General features: G+C 41.9%; 1 pseudogene; it reads right to left on the reverse strand.

Annotated features, from left to right (window-relative positions):
- Positions 1–10,394: 10,394 nt before the first annotated feature.
- Positions 10,395–10,893, reverse strand: LOC121490431 (annotated as a pseudogene).
- Positions 10,894–19,515: the final 8,622 nt, after the last annotated feature.

Consider the following 19,515-nt stretch of genomic DNA (forward strand, 5'->3'; position numbering starts at 1 on the left):
AGGCCCAGTAACCAGAGAAGGATTAGGCTCCACCTTCATCCCCAGCCTTCCAGGTTCTCCAGGCCTTTTCTAAAATAAGAAAACAGGAGTCAGACAAGATGTGCTTGAACAGGCAAAAATTCTAATTTATCCAAAGACAAACAGCTATGATGGAGTTCAAAGGGCAAAATCCATTTGAGGTCAGATGAGCAGTGCTTTCTCCCAACTAAGGTTAAGGAGAGAGTCAGGGAACATTCCCCGGAGGAAGTGATGCCTGAGCTGGGTCCTGAAAGGACAGAAGGCAGTGGGCTGAATATATTGTAGGAAGGGAAGAGAATTGTAGGCAGAGGCAGGAAGCTAAGATAGTATGGACACATATTCAGAGAATTGCAGAACAACAGATCAACTGACATGTGGTGTATGAGAAGAAGAGGAAAGCAAGGTCACATCTAGTAGACTTTAGGGACCCAGACTGCTGGCAATGGGGAACCATTAAAGAGCTTCTAAGCAAAGGAAGATCTGGTTGCTTTCTTCAAGTTTCCTGTCCACTAATTATGGACATATATTTTATTAATATGTATAGGATGAAGTCTTTTCTGTCAACCACCATGGATCCGTAAGAGAAAAACAAACAAAAACAAAAAACACTGAGTGCATGGTATTTTTTAAACTATTAAATACCCTACAACCCAGCAATTGCACTGTTGGGGATTTACCCCAAAGATACAGATGCAATGAAACGCCGGGACACCTGCACCCCAATGTTTATAGCAGCAATGGCCACAATAGCCAAACTGTGGGAGGAGCCTCGGTGTCCATCGAAAGATGAATGGATAAAGAAGATGTGGTTTATGTATACAATGGAATATTACTCAGCCATTAGAATGACAAATACCCGCCATTTGCTTCAACGTGGATGGAACTGGAGGGTATTATGCTGAGTCAAATGAGTCAATCAAAGAAGGACAAACATTATATGGTCTCATTCATTTGGGGAATATAAATAATAGTGAAAGGGAATATAAGGGAAGGGAGAAGAAATGTGTGGGAAATATCAGAAAGGGAGACAGAACATAAAGACTCCTAACTCTGAGAAATGAACTAGGGGTGGTGGAAGGGGAGGAGGGTGGGGGGTGGGGGTGAATGGGTGACGGGCACTGGGGGGGGCACTTGACGGGATGAGCACTGGGTGTTATTCTGTATGTTGGTAAATTGAACACCAATAAAAAAAAATTATTTTAAAAATAAATAAAAGAAAAAATAAAAATAAACTATTAAATATTTTACTTTTTAAATTAGCAGTTCTGTCTAAAAGTAATGATAACATTGGTGACTAATAAAACAATTGGATAGACACCTCAAATTTGGCTTCCTCCATTGAATTTTCCAACCTTTTGTAGCCATCATACTCTAGGACCTACCAAAATTAGGGACATGTTCTTTTTTGAAGGTGAGGCTTTGACTCTGGTGAGACCAAACCTTCAGGACACCCACAGCCAGTTGGCTCTGTGGGCCTTTTATTCCCATGAGCCCTCTGCCTAAGGGGGAGTTAAAGGATCCTGATGATTCTGATCCCCTAGCTTGTATTACCCACTCAGCAGTTGGGAGGCAGAAGATGGAGGGGATTAGCCTAAAGTGTACAGCCAAACCCTGGGAGTGTTTTGAAGCTTTTTGTAACCTAACTCTAGGTACCAGTTGTCATCCAATCACAACTTCCTTTCCCTTAATTTGGTTTTCTTCCTAATCTATCTATGGAGATGTATATGTCAAAAGAGCAAACAAGCTAGATTTCTTAAGCACAGGTCCTGTGTATGTCACTCATTCTCCTGCAGCCTATCTTTTGGGAACAAGTATACCAACTTTAGCACACCTGTCTATCACTCAGGATGTTCTTGACTGCAAGTAGCAAAAAGCTAAACTTAAAGTGGCTTCAACAATAAGAAAAGGATTAGCTCACATATCAAAGAAGTCCCAACATGACGCAGCTCTGAGCATGGCATAATTAGGACTTCCTCTCCATGCCACCACAAGTACCTATCTCTGCTCTTCACATGTTTGTCCTCAGGCTTCCTTCTTTCAGGACCACAGTCATCAGGTACCACATACCACCTTGTTGAGAGAGCCTCTCCTCCAACCGTGGAATAACAGTCCTCCCCCTCAGTCTTACTGGGCCAACTGTGAAGAAGAATGCAATACCCCATTGGGTTAAGCCTGGCTCCCTGAACCAATCACTGGCAAGGAGAAGTGGAATCAGCAAGATGTGTTTATTTAGACTGATGAGGACCCACTCCTGGAATCATGGTCATAAAGTAAAGGGTCATCTTCCCCTGGGTCACTCAGCCTGCAAAATCTAAGTTCTAATAGGACAGAGGAAGGACACAGAATCCTCGACAGAAAGTGTCTACAACACCTCACTTAGGAGTGATAGTCATTATCTATTAATACCTTTAGTTCTCAATTCCTGGGAGTGCATTGAAGAGTTTTCCCAAGACTTTCTATAGCATGTCATTGATGTCCTTCTCCTTGATAATCCTTAAGGACACCTCATCTGATGTGGATCTTGTATTTCACTATTCTTTCATGTATTCCAGTCTTGTCTCTCAACTAAAATATAAGTTATCAAAAGACAGTGTTCAGGACATAAAGAAATAAATCCCCTGGCAAAGATAATACTTTCCAAAGACAATATATAATAACTTATAAGTAAAAAACTTCATCCATGAGGTAGAAACACTATGAAGCATAAAGATGCATTTTAGAACAAAAATTCTTTTTTTTAAGGTGTTATAATGCCCTAGCTCCATTTGTGCTCAGATAACCACATAATACCCAGCTCTGATCATATCACCCCCCTGCTCAGAATCCTTCAGTTGCTTGAGGACTGCTCAGTCTGCCCTAAAGGACTTCCCAGCCACTTCCCTATCTCTACTTATGGGGGCCAAACAGCACCCACTACTTTCTCCTTTTTCAGTGCCTTTTCCTGAACAATGACCCATTTGGAACACCTTCCTTTCTGTTACTGCTCTTGAAATCTTTAAGGCTCAGTTCAAATGTCACATCTTCCCTGTGGAATAGGACTGAATCCTCTTCAAAGAAACCCTCCCCCATAAAGTAGCTGCCTAACTCCTCTCACCATGTATTTTATTCTTATTGTACTAGTCACTTTTTTTTTTTTTTACATCCTCTGTTGCTTGTTTCTGTCTCCACTTAACAGAATGTAAGTCCCAGGAAAGCAAGATTCTTATCTGTATAAGAATATCTCCTAATCATAAAAACCTACAAAAAAAAAAAAAAGAATATCTCCTAATGTCATTGTGTCCAACACCTGAATCTTCTACTGCGCCCTCTGGAATATCAATGAATACCATCAAAAACCCCCTTTTGTGCACCTCCTTGCCCTATGGAAGATACCACTTCCCCTGAAGCCTACTCACAGGGTGGCTGGTTCCTCCTCCTCTTAACTGGCCCTGATGGCCTAACTCCTCAACATCACTCTGAGACCATTATGTCGCTCGCTCCTGAACCTGAGTTCTGACCTCAGATGCTCAGATTCTGGTCACCCAGGACTTCATTCCGTGACTCATATTTCTGCTGACATCACTCAGACCGAGCAGGATTCACCCATCTTTCCTGGCTCAATGTATCTCACCAAAATCACACCTGCTGTAAGGTTTGCAGTGCACAAGAGAATGAGTCTTCCCACACTTGGTCCTCTTATTTCCTTCGATTCTTCTCTAGTGGTCTGACAAAGACAAGCTCTCTTGTCAAGGACACTGTGGACCTGCCTGCGTATTGCTAGATTTCATGGTTTATTCTCAACTCTCACTTTTTAGTAGCATTTGACACAGCATATGCCCTCTTCCAGACATACCTCCTTCTTGTGGTTTCCTGGGTTCTTCCCTGTCATAGTGCATTTCATCTGCCTGTGCTAGTCTCAGCTTCTCCCTGAACATTTATTGTTGGATGTCTGGCCTCTGTTGGTCTGCTTCTCTTTCTTCCTGGGCAGTCTTCTCGGTCTCATAAGTTTAAATACCACCTATCTGCTGGCCACTCCCACTCCACACTTCAAGTTTATTATTATTTTTTTCACATTTCAAGTTTATGTATGCAACAGCTCACCTGACATCTCCACTTGGAAAATTAATTGACATCTCCAAGGTAATAACCCCAAATCTGCTCTATCTATGGCCTTCTCTGTCTCAGTCAGACCATTCTTCCTTTGTTTGGGGCAAAATTTAGAGTCATTTAGACTTTTCTTTTTGTTACATACCTCACATCTAATCAGAAAGGCTCTGCACTTATGATACATCTGTAATATATATTACAGATATATATTACACCTCCACAGCCACTGCCCTGGTCCCAGCACCACTGTCTCTTACCAGGATGATATAGCCCTGAGTCTATCTCTGCCTCTTAATCTCTCCTTTAAAAAAATATATTATTTATTTATTTATTTGGGAGAGACCATGCACAATTGTGTGCAAGTCAAGGAGGGGAGGGGCAGGGGAAGAGGGCGACAGAGAATCTTAAGCAGAATCCACACTGAACGCAGAGTCCATCCGACACAGGGCTCAACCCCATGACCCTGAGACCATGACCTGAGCTGAAATCAAGAATTGGACACTCCACTGACTGAGCCACCAAGGTACCCCTGCCCTTTAATCTCTTCTCAAAACAACAACCAGAGTGGTCCTTCAGAAACCACTTCAATTGTGTTCCTCCTCTGTTTAAACCACCCAGTAGCTCTGCATCTCTCTCAGGACAGAAGCCAGAGACCTCCTCCTTTAAGAGGATGTGTTTTAATCAGGAGTGGTAGGACATGCAGACATGGAAATGACTGTTATGAAGGAAGATTTTATATTCACAAACCCCTAAAACCAGGAGGCATGTAGAGCCATATGGGAGAACACCAGGGCCAGACAGGAGGCAGAGGGAGCTGAGAAAATGTGGGCAAGAGCCTTTATTGTGGTTTCTACAGGAAGATAAAGGTAAAGCTGAATAAGAAATTTTCTGATTGGCTGGCTTGAATAATTAATTGTTGCAGGTTCCAGATCACAGGAGCTGTCCCTCGTTTTCTGGTACCAGGCCGGGTGTGATTACAGCGCGAGAATGGGGCCTGGAGAGTGAGAACCAGATAGAGGAAGCAGTTGGGGCATGGGCTTGGAATTGGATTGTTTGCATATTTACTATCTCTAGGACTTAGCTGACCCTAAAATCCATCCAGGGTCAGCAGGACCCAAGAAATCAAAGCATGAAAAATACAGAATAAAAAGGCATGATTAACATACCTCACAATGCCTTCCACGAGCTGTAGCCCATCCCCTTGCTTTCCTTGGCGTCATTCCTCCTGTCCCCTCACTGACTGTACCCCAGTAACCCCCGCCTGCTCCTGCCTTAGGTGCAGAGTCCTGTCCTGGACAGCTGTCCCCCACCTACCTGCAGGAATCTGTCCTGTACCTCCTTCATGATCTTTGCTCAAATGATACCTTCTGAAGGGGGTCTGCTCTGCCCACCCTGTCTTAAACTTGTAGTGTTTGCCCCCTCAGACTTGTGCCCCTATTATCCTTTACCCTGCTCTGCTTTTTTTCCCTTAGCACTTACTACCTTCTAATATGCCATATGATTTACTTCTATTTTTATGTTTACTGACTTTCTACTGTCTTTGACTGAAATGTGAGTGTCCTAATACAAAGACCTAATGTAACCCAACTACTAGAACAGTGTCTGGCATGTAGTTGGCCCACAATAAATCTGCACTGAATGAATAACAGTAAAAGACTTTAAAGGAGACATATGGATCCACTGCTCTGCAATTTTGAAGGTGAAAAAAATTCAAGGAGCTATTTAGCAGCCTCCTAGAAACCCCAAATTCCAATTTAGGGAAATAAGAAATGGCAGAGGGCCAATAATGGAGAAGGAGACTGTCTTGCATGTTTTAGGTTTTTCTCCCATATATATGGCCTGTAGCCTCTAGATGAGTAAAAACCAAACCAAACCAAACCAAACCAAAACAAAACAAAAAACCAGGGACTTTTCTAATGCAGAGAGAGGCAGGAGTCCCCTTAGCTTCTATTTTGTTTCTCCCAGTTCTGCTGTCACATTCACTTTTCATGGAAATATAATTCACATACCACAAAGTTTATCCTTTTAATGTGTACAGTTTACTCATTTTTAGTCTATTCCCAGAACTGTGTGTCCACCACCACTATAACCCATTTTTGAATATTATTATTACCCCAAAAGTATACTCTACACCCTTTGCCCTAACCCCCAATATACCCACTGCCCCCAAATCCTCTGCCTTAGACAACCACAAATCTACTTTCTGTTTCTATCTATTTCCCAATTCTGGACAGTCACAGTGAAGCCATACAACATGTGGGTTTTGTGCCTGGCCTTTTTCTGCTGCCACATGTGACCAGCATCTGCTCCATTACACAAACACCAGTGTGCCCAGGCAGTAAGCTTGCAAAAGGTATACTGGGATTTGATATGCAGAAACTCAAAGTTGATCACAAACTTTCTAGGATGCTTTAAGTTGGAGGTGGAAATAGGTGTGTATACAAAGGCCAACCACCATGGTTTCAGTTTTACTGTATAGATTTACTCTATCTCCATCTTTACTCACCACTAAGGAGCATGGGAAGGAGCCACAGCTGGGACCCAAGAGATGACCTGAGGCAGCTCAAAGTCCCATTTATGGAAGGAGGGAAGAACTTACAAAGTGCTGTGTAAAATCTGCTCTGGACCTGGCTTAGCCCCTGAGGGCATTCTGAGCATTTCTGCTTTGATCCAGCTCAGAACAGAGCCCTGGAAACTGGCCTGGGTGAGCCAGAAACCAGCCCTGCTAGGTCCTCGGTGAACTGTCGGCTGCACTTTATGCTCATCCGGCAGCAATGATTGATCACTAGACTGTGTCTCTGGGTGGATCTCCACCAAGTCCCTATGTTTAGGCTGAAACCACCATTGTTATGCAGTGCTACTAAAAACCTACTATTTAAGGAACATTTCTCCCCCAATCATCAACAGCTGATTGTGACTAGCCCTGTCACTTGAGAGTCAGTGTGTTTTTCTTTAATCACGTTTCCTGGGCTTCTGGCAGAGTTACTGTAAACACTTCCCATCATCCCTATGTATTTTTAGTCCTCAGTTCTGCAGTGCTGGGAGAGACCCAAGGTCTTTGCTCTGTCCTTTGTAAAGAACCTGCCTTGCAGCAGGACAGAGCTGACTGCTCTGGTGTTGGTGACTGAACATTATAAAACCTGCAGAACCAGCTGCTGCCTGACGAGGTGAAGTGCCCTGCACTGGTATGAGAAGCAGAGAACAAAGCCGTGACTGAACTGGAAAGGGATATTACAAGGGCAATGTTCAGAATTCTCTGGTTACTGAGTGTGCAAGAAGAAAGAAGGTGGGGCAAAGGGGAGAAGCTCAATCAGGAAGGGGTCAGGCTGGCAAAGTCCTTCTTCCCCTGCCCAAGGTGCTTCCCAGGTACACCACCATGGCCTTATGGATGCTGAGCAGTAGTCTAACATGGAGGCCCCCCTGGCTTCAAAGGATGGTGGGTCTCTCCCTTGATGTGCCACCTGGAGCACATTAGTCAGCCTCAGATGACTCTGAGTGCCTCTGTGCCTGGTAGCCCCCTTTGTGACATGTGCCAAGAACATGATAACAACTTTTTTTTTAATATTAATTTTTTTAAATTTTATTTACTTATGATAGGCACACAGTGAGAGAGAGAGAGAGAGAGGCAGATACATAGGCAGAGGGAGAAGCAGGCTCCATGCACCGGGAGCCCGACATGGGATTTGATCCCGGGTCTCCAGGATTGTGCCCTGGGCCAAAGGCAGGCGCTAAACCGCTGCGCCACCCAGGGATCCCCATGATAACAACTTAATAATAGAATCATCATTGGTACATTTCTCTTTCCCTCAATAGAATAATAATTCCTGGAGAGAAGGCTATCCTAGTCAGATAGCCTTTACCTTTGTAGCCCCAGTGACCTGCCTCCAATATATACCTGATACATATTAGGAATTTCACAAATGCTGGTTAAATTGAATGAAATTTTTAGGAGAAGAAGAGTACAAATATTAATTTTGGATTCCAATTATCACTTTTTCTGGGAAAAACATTTTATTGTTCAGACACACTTGGCAATGGAATAGCTCCTTCAAAAGAGGAGCTTTTCTGAGTGAAGTGTAGATGATCCAACCCATATGGATCAAATTTCCCTGTAAGTGCTTGTACATGCTTTGAGGAATAGTAGAGATAGGGAGGAGGAGGGAAAAGTGTATTTGGCAAAAGGAATTTTAGAGTTTACTTAACCGGAATGCAGGAAAGGGAAAAAGCAATTTTGCTGAGTCCAAGGCGTGGCTGGATTTTGTCATTGCTAATGAAAAACAGGTATGGAAAATATGCTATAGTTAGTTGCAGATGTCTCCACCAGCTGTTTCCTGCTGATCTTTTCCCACTTCCATGCCTACGGACCCCAAATGCTGCAAGGTAAGGAGGTCCAGTTTAAATTTAACTTCTACTCTGTTATATTGTCCTAAATGGATTTGAAAAGAAACATTAGAGACACTGAGGTTGCAGAGGTTCATCTCAAAAAGCCATTATACATACGCATATTTCCTAGTCCTATTGACTGAGAAGGTCTAGAAGTAGTGACACCCTTATAATACTGAGCACACTCAGCTCCCAGATACCATTCCCAAGAAAAGGAACCAGAGTTCCCTGGAGAAGAGATTGGTTCCAGGGACTTTTGTACTATCAAAAACAGCGAAGTGCTCCAAAAATCAAATGAGGGCATATCAGAAGGAAAGAGGTCAATTTAAAGGAATTCCTGATGGCCAATGCTGGGTGAATGTGAACAACAAAATAAGTAATGATGATTATAATCCCTAAAACAAGACAAATATTCTTGAGTCCATACTGATATAACTGAATAAGTAACACAATTGAATGCACTGAGCCTGGCAAGGGACTCAGTCTATACATGCAAACCAGTATAAGTAAGTGATATCTATACAAATAAAACACTTATGAGTAAAGAGAAATCAAATGTTCCCTACATAGGGAAGGGGACTGCATTTATTTATTTATTTATTTATTTATTTATTTATTTATTTATTTATTTTTTAATTTATTATTTTTTTTTAAGGGGACTGCATTTAAAGGATAAATGTATTTTGTAAAACATTTATAAGACTATGAGTAATTTTTATTTACAAAATATATTCAAGATCTAAGTCCTTTCCTATTCAAAGTAGCAAGTTTGGGATTAGAAATATAAACAACTTTAGGGCACTTGGTGGCTCAGTCAATTAAGTATCTGCCTTCAGCTCAGGTCATGATCACAAGGTCCTGGGATCGAGCCCTGCATCTTGCTCCCCATTCGGCAGAGTCTACTTGTCCTCCCTCCGACTCTTCCCTGCTTGTACTCTCTCTCTCTTTTTCTTATGAATATATTTCTTTATTAGGATGCTCACAAGAATGACACACTAGCACTGTCCTTCTGATGTGATAAAGAATACATACATCTGAGCCACATTCTGGCAGGAAACAGGTATAAGGGCTCTCAGAGCTGGTACCAGGTGTCCATTGAAGACAACTCCATTCACCAGAGAGGATGTTTCCTTGATTCCAATGTCTCTACTGTAGCTTCCAGTCAGGTCTCCGTGACATACTCAGACTTCATTCCAGCGTCAGTGGACTCTCTTTTTTATTCTAACCACTCTCGACTCCTTCAAGACTTACATCATCTGCCCCATGTCTAACTCACTCATGTAGCCTCTGGAATTCTGCAGCACATCTCTTTGGTATGCTGCTGCCCTGCTACCCTCAGGGGCATGGTTGGGATCTGGGGAAAGGGGAATAACATCACGTTACCAAAGCAAACAGCAGGAGCATATTGACAAATGACACTTGGACACACACCTAACAACCTCAAAAAATACATGCTTTCTCCCCTAATGATCCATAATCCCCTAGAGACCAAACACATATGGAATGATTTTGTATTCCAGGCACAAAGATTCAAAGTGAATGGTGTTTACATCCATCATGTCCTACACGCAACAGGAAGTGAGCTCGAACCAGACCTCTAACGAGGCTCTTCCCTACCTCTGAATGGTGTCACCACTCTGTTTCTGCCTGTTCTTGGCATTAATTCATTTTTCAAAAGGGAGGATAGGATGGTAGAGAGAGAGTAGAATGGGAGATTGAGGTGGGGTGGGAATTAATATACAGATAACAACCTGTAAAACAAAAATAATACAAAAATGCAAAACCAGGATTTAGTACTAGAATATAACAAGAGAAGGTAGCTGGAGAAACTACACGCGAACACAGACGATATGATACACAACCCCACGGGGGAGGACTCAGTGAGGAGAGGGACAGAGGCCAGTGGTTTACACTAAGAGCCTTTCAATGGACTGCTGAATGGATTGGATCTGCTGCTTCAGCTGGGAGCCTTCTTTGATGGTGACAGAACAGGCAATGACAGGCCTGGACACCCCGCAGGCCTGCCCGAGGGCCTGCTTGGAGTGCACAAACACGTAGGGCACATTCTTATCTTCACACAGCAGCGGAAGGTGCAGGATGATCTCCAGGGGCTCAGCGTCTGCAGCCATCATGATGAACTCAGAGATGCCTCTGTTGAGGGTTTTGGTGGCTTCATTGGCTCCTTTCCGAAGCTACTTGTAGTTACATGACTGCTGAACAAGGTCCAGTAGTTTCTTGGTGAGGTGGGCATCTGCAAGGGGATGGCTTCTGAGGATGCAGGAAATATATCTAATATATTGGTTGTGGGGGTGTAATTGGGATGACTTTATTAAGGCACTTTGGCAATAATCACCAAGGGGGTAGGTGCAAGGGGGTAGGCTTCAGATTTACATCAGCCTCAGTCATTGCGTCTGCCTTGGTGGTCTCCTGCCGGTACCAGTTCTCTCTCTTTTTCTTAAACAAATAAATAAAATCTTAAAAAGTGAAATATAAACAACTTTAAGTATCTGTGGTGGCTTCAAATCCAAGTAATAAAGCCAGTTTGCTTAAGTACTAGTTGAGCTTGATGACCAAGATTCACCTAAAAAAACAAACAGCCTCCTCAAGCTTCCAGAGGTTACTGGTTCAGGGCTTTGACTTCCCTAAGAAAACATCTCAGAAGCTGTCTCAACACTTCTTGAAAGTTTCCCCCAGCATGGCAAACAGTCCCCAAGACAGTAATACCAGTTATCACTGGCTGAGCAAAAATGGTAAAAACCATATAAATATAATAATAATAAAGGCATTAAGGTGTGAAGGCCAAAGGCTGGGAAAGGAGGAAATTCCAAAATTTACAAAATAAACAGACCCCCTCTAAGAATTTACTTTCTTGTGAAAGTTTTTAGGAACTTTTAAACTCCAAATTTCACCTCATTGTTTAGCTTTATTTTTCTTTTCCCCAAACTTGGTCTGTTCTCTGATCATTCCCTGCTCCTCCCCAACCCTCAGAACCTGGTGACTCCTAACTCTTCCACCATTTTCCTCTTCTCCTACTGTCCTCGTTCTATCACTGTCCCTTCTTCACCCCTGGAAACCCTCTCCTCCTCTGCTTTGTCTGTGTGATATAAGCCTTCCCACAAACTGATGGCCATTTAAAAAAAAAAAAAAGATACCCACAAGATTAATCGATCTTAGATGTTACATTCCACAGAAAATTAAAATTATTTCACTTAAAAAAATAAAATTAGGGGCACCTGAGTGGCTCAGTCAGTTAAGTGTCTTCCTTTGGCTCAGATCATGATCTCAGGGTCATGAGATCGAGTCCCACACTGGGCTCTGAGCTCATCAGGGAGTCTGCTTCTCCCTCTCTCTCTGCCCCTGCTCAATGTGCATCTCTTTCTCTCTCTAATACATTAAAAAAAAAAAAATCTCTTTTAAAATGCTAATTTAACTTAATTAAGTAAAATTTAAAATAAACCCCAGAACCGCAGCCATGCAACAGCCCCAGATGGACAAGCCTTCTGCACACCTTGGTGATGTATGCTGTGGCAACTCTCATAGGGCTGTCCTGCCCATCTGGCAAACTTCCTGACAGCTTCCCACCAGAGCAGGGTACTCTGTATTTCCCAGCCTTGTACATGTTCACAACATCAAAAAGGGTACCATACACACAATGAGGGCTCAGTATTTTTTGCCTCAAAGATATAAAATTAGAGTAGGCTTCTGAGAATGCAGGAAATATATCTAATATATTGGTTGTGGGGGTGTAATTGGGATGACTTTATTAAGGCATTTTGGCAATAATCACCAAAATTTGAAATATATATACCCTAAGACCCAGAAATTCTACTCTTCAGTAATTATTCTACAGTTCTACTGGTATAAGTACAAAATTATGTGTTCATACGCCAGGACACCTGCACCACAATGTTTATAGCAGCAATGTCCACAATAGCCAAACTGTGGAAAGAGCCTCGGTGTCCATCGAAAGATGAATGGATAAAGAAGATGTGGTTTATGTATACAATGGAATATTACTCAGCCATTAGAAATGACAAATACCCACCATTTGCTTCGACGTGGATGGAACTGGAGGGTATTATGCTGAGTGAAGTAAGTCATTTGGAGAAAGACACTCATCACATGGGTTCACTCATACAGGGAATATAAATAATAGTGAAAGGGAATAGAAGGGAAGGGAGAAGAAATGGGTAGGAAATATCAGAAAGGGAGACAGAACATGAAGACTCCTAACTCTGGGAAACGAACTAGGGGTGGTAGAAGGGGAGGAGAGTGGGGGATGGGGGTGAATGTGTGACGGGCACTGAGGGGGGCACTTGACGGGATGAGCACTGGGTGTTATTCTGTACGTTGGCAAATTGAACACCAATAAAAAATAAATTTATTATTTAAAAAAATAATAAAATTAAAAATTAAAAAAAAATTATGTGTTCATAAGCATATTCATTGTTGCTTATCCTACATGGTCATGAGTGGAAACCTGGTTAAACAAATCATATGTACATCCACACAATGGAATGTATGCAGCTATTAAAAAGAAAGAAGCAGAACTATTTGTACTATTTGTACTATTTGTATTTCTATATCTATAGAAAATGCTCAAGATATAATAATAAGTGACAAAATCAAGGTGCAGAATAGGGACTATAGTGTATTGCCATTTATGTGGAAAAGTGTGAGATATATTCTTAACTATACAAAATTTCTCAAAACACTCCTAAGAAATCTAGGAGTGTCTACCTTGGAGGTAATTTAATTAAATGAAGGGCAGAGGGGAGAGAAAATTTGGTTTTCCCTATTGTACCTTTATAATTTTGTTCAAATGTACATTTACCTTCCTAAAATATGAAATACCAGAAGTATGTATAGTTTTTGTCCCTAATAACCTTGCAGGAAGTGAAAGTGCTATTGAATTTTAACCCACTGTCAGTCTGGCACTATGCTTATTACTTAAGAGATACAAAAGAATATGAAATAGTCTCTACTCAGAGTGAGAATGAATGAGTGTTGACAAACAATAGGAGAAGATATAGTAAAATGTCCAAATGTGACGACCTGGAGGGCTCAGAAGACAAACTGAATATGCTGGACATAGAGCAGGAGGGCCCTAGGAGTGCTCTGGGCAAATGACAACAGAATGCCAGCCAGCCAGCCAGCCACGGTATTCTGCCAAAGAAACTATGTGTTTATTGTTCAATATACTAGCATTTTTGTGAGGTTGGTCATTGACTGGAGGATTCAAGGCCAACATGAGAACTGACTTGGTCTATGTTCTGGAATTAATATTTATTCTGTGCCACTGTTAGCTTGAGACACTGGCTGTAGCTGGGTGGAGAAAAGGAGTTGCCAGACCAATATCATGAATTATGGAAGCCTGTCATGGGACTCTGGGTGCATGAGTCAAGATTTGAATGATCCTATTGCTCCCTAGACTTTCAAGGTTTTACATATCCTGGCCACAGACCCCAGCACATCTCAATCTCACCTGCCCCTCCCACCTACCCAAATCCTGTGCTCCACTGGGTCCCTAACTGGGGCCCCACCTTCTTCACAAAGCCCTTTTTCCAACCCTTCCAGCTCCACTTAGGGGTTTTTAGTAGTACTAGTATACAATTCAACTTTAATTATTTCTAATATCATTCTGTAGTTTAGTTTCCTTTTCCTAAACAAATTGTAAAGTCTTTGAGGGCTGGGACTAAGTATTTTTCTGCTTTAGCATCTTCTCTAGAACCTATCAGATTCTCAGTCAATGTTTTCTGAATGACTGAATATTTAATTCCCCCTTCCTAATCATCAACATCCAAAAGACAGGGCCTGCTGTCTGCACTGAGGTCATTCTGTGAGGATTTTAGACATGTGAGTCCTGGGTAATCCTTGAAGGGGCATTCAAAGAGAAAGACTCATTCACTTCTTATTGAAACACGGTAAATAGAAGGGCTGTCTGTTTCTTCACAATCCTTAAAGGCAAGTCTCCAGGAAAATGGGTTCTCACCGATTCTCTTAATAAGGAGTGACACCCCAGACCTCACTGAGGCTCCACAGGGTAACATCACCACCAACAACAATTGCTGGTATTTAAGCTGACAATGAAAATTCTACTCCCACCACACAGGGACCAGGATCCTTCCATAACTTGGTTTTACCTGTACTTGTGAGCCCATTATGTGTCCCTGTCCCTGCTGTGTGTGCCACCCAGCTTTCAAGAGTGTAAGAGTTAGGGAGCAGAACCCATCTCACCCCTGTGTAGGGAAACAGCACACACCACACACAATCTCAAAAAGCCTAACTGGGGATTAGGTTGGTACAGGCTCACACCATGGTCAGGGCTTCAGTTTCCTCAGGTTCTTCATACTGGAAAACCTGTGCTTCCATCCAGTTCCAAACCACAGTGCAAACCCTTCCATTTCCTCATCACTACAACCCCCCCCCACACACACACACAAACACACAAACACACACATACTACATGTGTACCATACACACCAACTTTTCTGATTGATGAGAAACAGATGGCTTTTGTATGAGGAGGTGAATGAAGTCATTGTTATCCAGACACCAGGTCCGCCTCTAGTCCTAGAAACGGAGACTTTTGTGACTCTCAGAGCTCCCTGTGAGATGCATACTGTATTCGCATGGGCTGATCTTGCCCTGCCCTGACAACAGCCCAGGCACAAGGTACTGGTTTATCCCACCTCTACTCAGTTTTTGGCTTGCAAGGGCTTTGAAGCAGCTCCTGTGTAATCTTTTCATATTAATTTTCCTAACGTTAGAGCTGTGGTTCTCAATTCAAGCCCAGGTTTTAAAATTCCCAGGGTCTTCCCTTCACCCTGGACCAATTAAATCAAGATCTCTAGATGTGGAACCCAGAAATCTCAATAGGATTGTTTTATCTTGTTGTGTTTTTTTTAAACTACCCAATTAAGTGTAATTTATAGCCACTGTAATTGAGAAACACTGCCTTGGAGTAATTAGCTGTATCAGTTTAGGATGAATTGGCTGTAAGAAACAGAAAATCACAGGTCAATACTTTAAACAGGAAGAAATTTTCTTACCTCCTCTAACAAAAAATCCAAAGATGGAGTAATGAGAGGAGTTGGTTTGATTCTGTGATGTGATGGCATCACCAAGAATCCAGGCTCTTCCTACCTCATGTCATGTCAGTGGGCGAGTCCCCCTGGCTCCAGGCATCACATCCTTACATAGACAGGTCCACAGGCAGAAGGGGCATCCACTGATGAACAAATCAGGGCTGTACCACAGAGACAGGGGCACTCTGGCTGTGGTGCAGCTAGTGGTACCTGACACATCACCAGAGGCTCCCTCATTTCCTTCACATTATCCAGTCTCTTTCAGTGATATTGATGAAGTTTTGGAATTATGTGAGGTTTAGGGGGGTGAGGTCTGGAGCCAATGACCAAGAAAGAATTTTTGAGACGTCTTTGGTACAAAATGGTGCTTTTAGTAAAGCACAGGAGACAGGGCCCATGGGCAGGAAGAGCCGCTACCCCGGGCCTGTGAGGGGAGGCTGATTATATACCTGGGAGTTGGGAGGGGTTTGAAAATAGTTTACTCTCTAAGGAATTTTGGAACCAAGGTTTCCAGGACCTGGAGGGGGCTAGCTGTTTTGGGGAAAAGGCCACTTAGTACTATCTAATAAAACCTGAGTCATGAGACCCTTCAGATGTATATCGGTGGGCCATGTGCTTGGTGGATGATTGCCAACATGTATCTTGGAGGTTTAGAGATAAAGGAAATTTCTAAAGGAATTTTTGTATGTTAGGTAGACTTACAGGATCCTGGGGATCGGGCTAAAACTGCCTTTTGCCTTTAGCAAAGTATTCATATCAAGGCAGTTGAGTCCATAGAAGAATGTCTCTCTGCCTGTTTCAAGGACTTGTCAGTGTGCTTTGTCCATAGTTAGTCCTCTGTTCCCCCATCAGTATCATTAGCTTAAATGAAACACATTTATATCCTGATCCAACAGGGAACTTGATCTGGTTATTCCAAGATTAAGACCAAGGCTCACTGAGCTCTTCAGAGACTGACTCCCAAACCAGGATAAGGGGAAAACATGGAATCAAATTGCTGTCCAAAGAGGAAAATATGGAATCAAATCAAACATCAGAATCAGTTATGGTTGAAAAAATACTTAATTCCAAACCCCACCTTCAGAGGATCTGATTTCATTGGCTTACAAACATCAGAATCATTTATGGTTGAAAAAATACTTAAGTCCAAACCCCACCTTCAGAGGTGATTCAGAGGATCTGATTTCATTGGCTAACAATTGCACGTTGTTTGGGTCTTGATGGGCAGAGGCAGGTGTCCTCCATTCCCTTCAGGAGAGGCAGTCCCTAGGACTGCAGATACATAGGCACAGGGTCCTGGATCCAAGGACACCGAAGCAGAAAACCCAGCTATCCTCCATTCCCGCAGAAAAGGTGGAAGTGGGAAGGGCACAGGAAACTGAGAACTCTCTTGCCCTAGGCCCTGGGAAGCTATGCAGATCAGTGCACTTGCACCTACCCCCAGGAGCAGCTAGGCCAATGTGGACTAGGAGATTGCGGTTAGTTCCCTGCGAGGAGCTCGACTGCAGACCTAGAAATCTGGCCTCTGCCATTTTTTTCTCTTCTCTTTTCTTTCTTTTCCCTTATACCTGGGAGAGGCAGGACCTCTACGGAACAAAGGCCTCACAAGATAAATAGCTCACACTGAACCCAGCACCTGGCAAGGGGTGGGGCATCTCCCACAGGCACAGACATCTGAGAATCAACAGCAGACCACCCACCAGAAGAACTGCTGGAAGAACAAGGGAAGAGCAAGTTTACTGAACAAGCAGCACTGGAAAGCTACAGGACCGAGGGAAAATAGTATATAGAACTAGGGAGGGTTGTTTTGTTTTTTTTTTTCATTACAACTCGTTTTTGTATCAGACTAAAAATTTCCAATATTTTATCTCTTTCTCACCTTACCTATAATATTTTACCAACTCTTGATTTTTAAGTTTTTTTCCTTTTTAACTTTCATATTTCTACAATTACATGTCTTAGATATATTTTTTACTTCTGAATTCCTTTCAACATATTCAGTTTAATTTTGGTACATATATGAGATATGGATTTTTGTCCTTTGTTTTTTGTTTTTTTATGTATAATTTTGTTTCACAGTGATGGAAGTTAGTACCTTCTAACACATGACCAAAATACACCCAGAACCAAGTGGAGCACCATCTTGCTTCATTCTGTGAGATTATATTCTCTCTCTTCCTTCCCATTTTGCCCCCATCTTTTATCTGGTTTATGTTTTTGTGGTTGATGTTGGGTCTTTATATAAGTATTGCTGGTTTATTTAATTTGGGATTGAGCATCTTCTAACATACAAACAAAATACACTCAGAACCAAGAGGAACACCCTTTAGGATTCCTCAGGAATCCTAACATTCCCCTGCCACTATCACTTCCTCACCACCATCATCAAACCCTTTTTTTTTTCTTTTCTTTTCTTTCCTTTTTTTTTCTTCTTCTTCTTTATTTTAGGTTTTTAATTTTTGCTACTTTGTTTTAAAATTTGTTTTTCACTTTAGTTGTCCTTTTGGTTTACTTTGTTCTGTTCTCTTTCTTTTATATTCTACTCTCTGACCTCTTCAGAATCATCTAGGGTGTATTTTACTTATGTCATGGATGATATTTTTGACTCAGCTCACTCAAACAGCCACTATGCACTGGACAAAATGACTAGGAGGAAGAATTCACCACAGAAGAAAGAACCAGAAGCAATACTCTCTGTCACAGAATTTCAGAAAGTGTATTTAAATACGATGTCAGAAATTCAATTCAGAAGTACAATTATAAAGTTACTAGTGGCTCGAAAAAAGTGTAAAGGAATCTAGAGACTTCATTACTGCAGAAGAGATCTAATCAGGCTGAAATTAAAAATGCTTTAACATAGATGTAGTCCAAACTGGATGTCCTAACTGCTGGGGTTAATGAGGTGGAAGAGAGAGTGAGTGACATAGAAGACAAGTTGATGGAAAGGAGGGAAGCTGAGGAAAAAAAGAGAAAAACAAATAGGAGCCCATTAGGAAAGGCTTAGGGAAATAAATGATAGCTTGAGAAGGAAGTTTATACATATTATTGGGATTCCAGAAGAGGCTGAGAGAGAAAGAGGTCCACAAGGTATATTTGAACAAATCATAGCTGAGAACTTCCCTAATCTGGGGAAGGAAACAGGCATTCAGATCCAAGATGTAGAGAGGACCCCCTAAAAAAACAATAAAAACCATTCAACAGCTTGACATTTAATAGTGAAACTTGCAAATTTCAAAGATAAAGAGAAAATTCTTAAAGCAGCATGAGTCAAGAGATTCTTAACTTATATGGGGAGAAATATCAGATTAACAGTAGACCTCCCCACAGAGATCTAGCAAGCCAGAAAGGGCTGGCAGGATATAGTCAGGGTACTAAATGAGAAGAACATGCAGCCAAGAATACTTTATCCAACAAGGCTCTCATTCAGAATAAAAGGAGAGAGAAAGAGCTGCTAGGATAGGCAGAAACTGGAAGAATATGTGACCACCAAACTGTCTCTGAAAGGAATATTAAGGGGGACCCAGTAAAAGACAGAGGAAGCCCAAAGAAACAATCCACAAAAACAGGGACTATATAGTTATTATGATAGCACTAAATTCATCTTTCAGTAGTCACTCTGAACGTGAATGGGCTAAATGATCTAATCAAAAGACGCAGGGTTTCAGACTGGATAAAAAAGCAAGACCCATCTATTTGCTGTCTACAAAAGACTCATTTTAGAACTAAGGACACCTCCAGCCTGAAAATGAAGGGGTGGAGAACCATTTACAATTCAAATGGTCCTCAAAGAAAGCTTGGGTAATAATCATCATATCAGATAAAATAGAGTTTATCCCAAAGACTATAGTAATAGATGAAGGGGGAGACTATATCATACTTAAAGGGTCTATGCAACAAGAAGACCTAACAATCATGAATATTTATGCCCCTAATGTGGGAG

Source organism: Vulpes lagopus, chromosome 5 (assembly GCF_018345385.1).
Source record: "Vulpes lagopus strain Blue_001 chromosome 5, ASM1834538v1, whole genome shotgun sequence".
NCBI lineage: Eukaryota > Metazoa > Chordata > Mammalia > Carnivora > Canidae > Vulpes > Vulpes lagopus.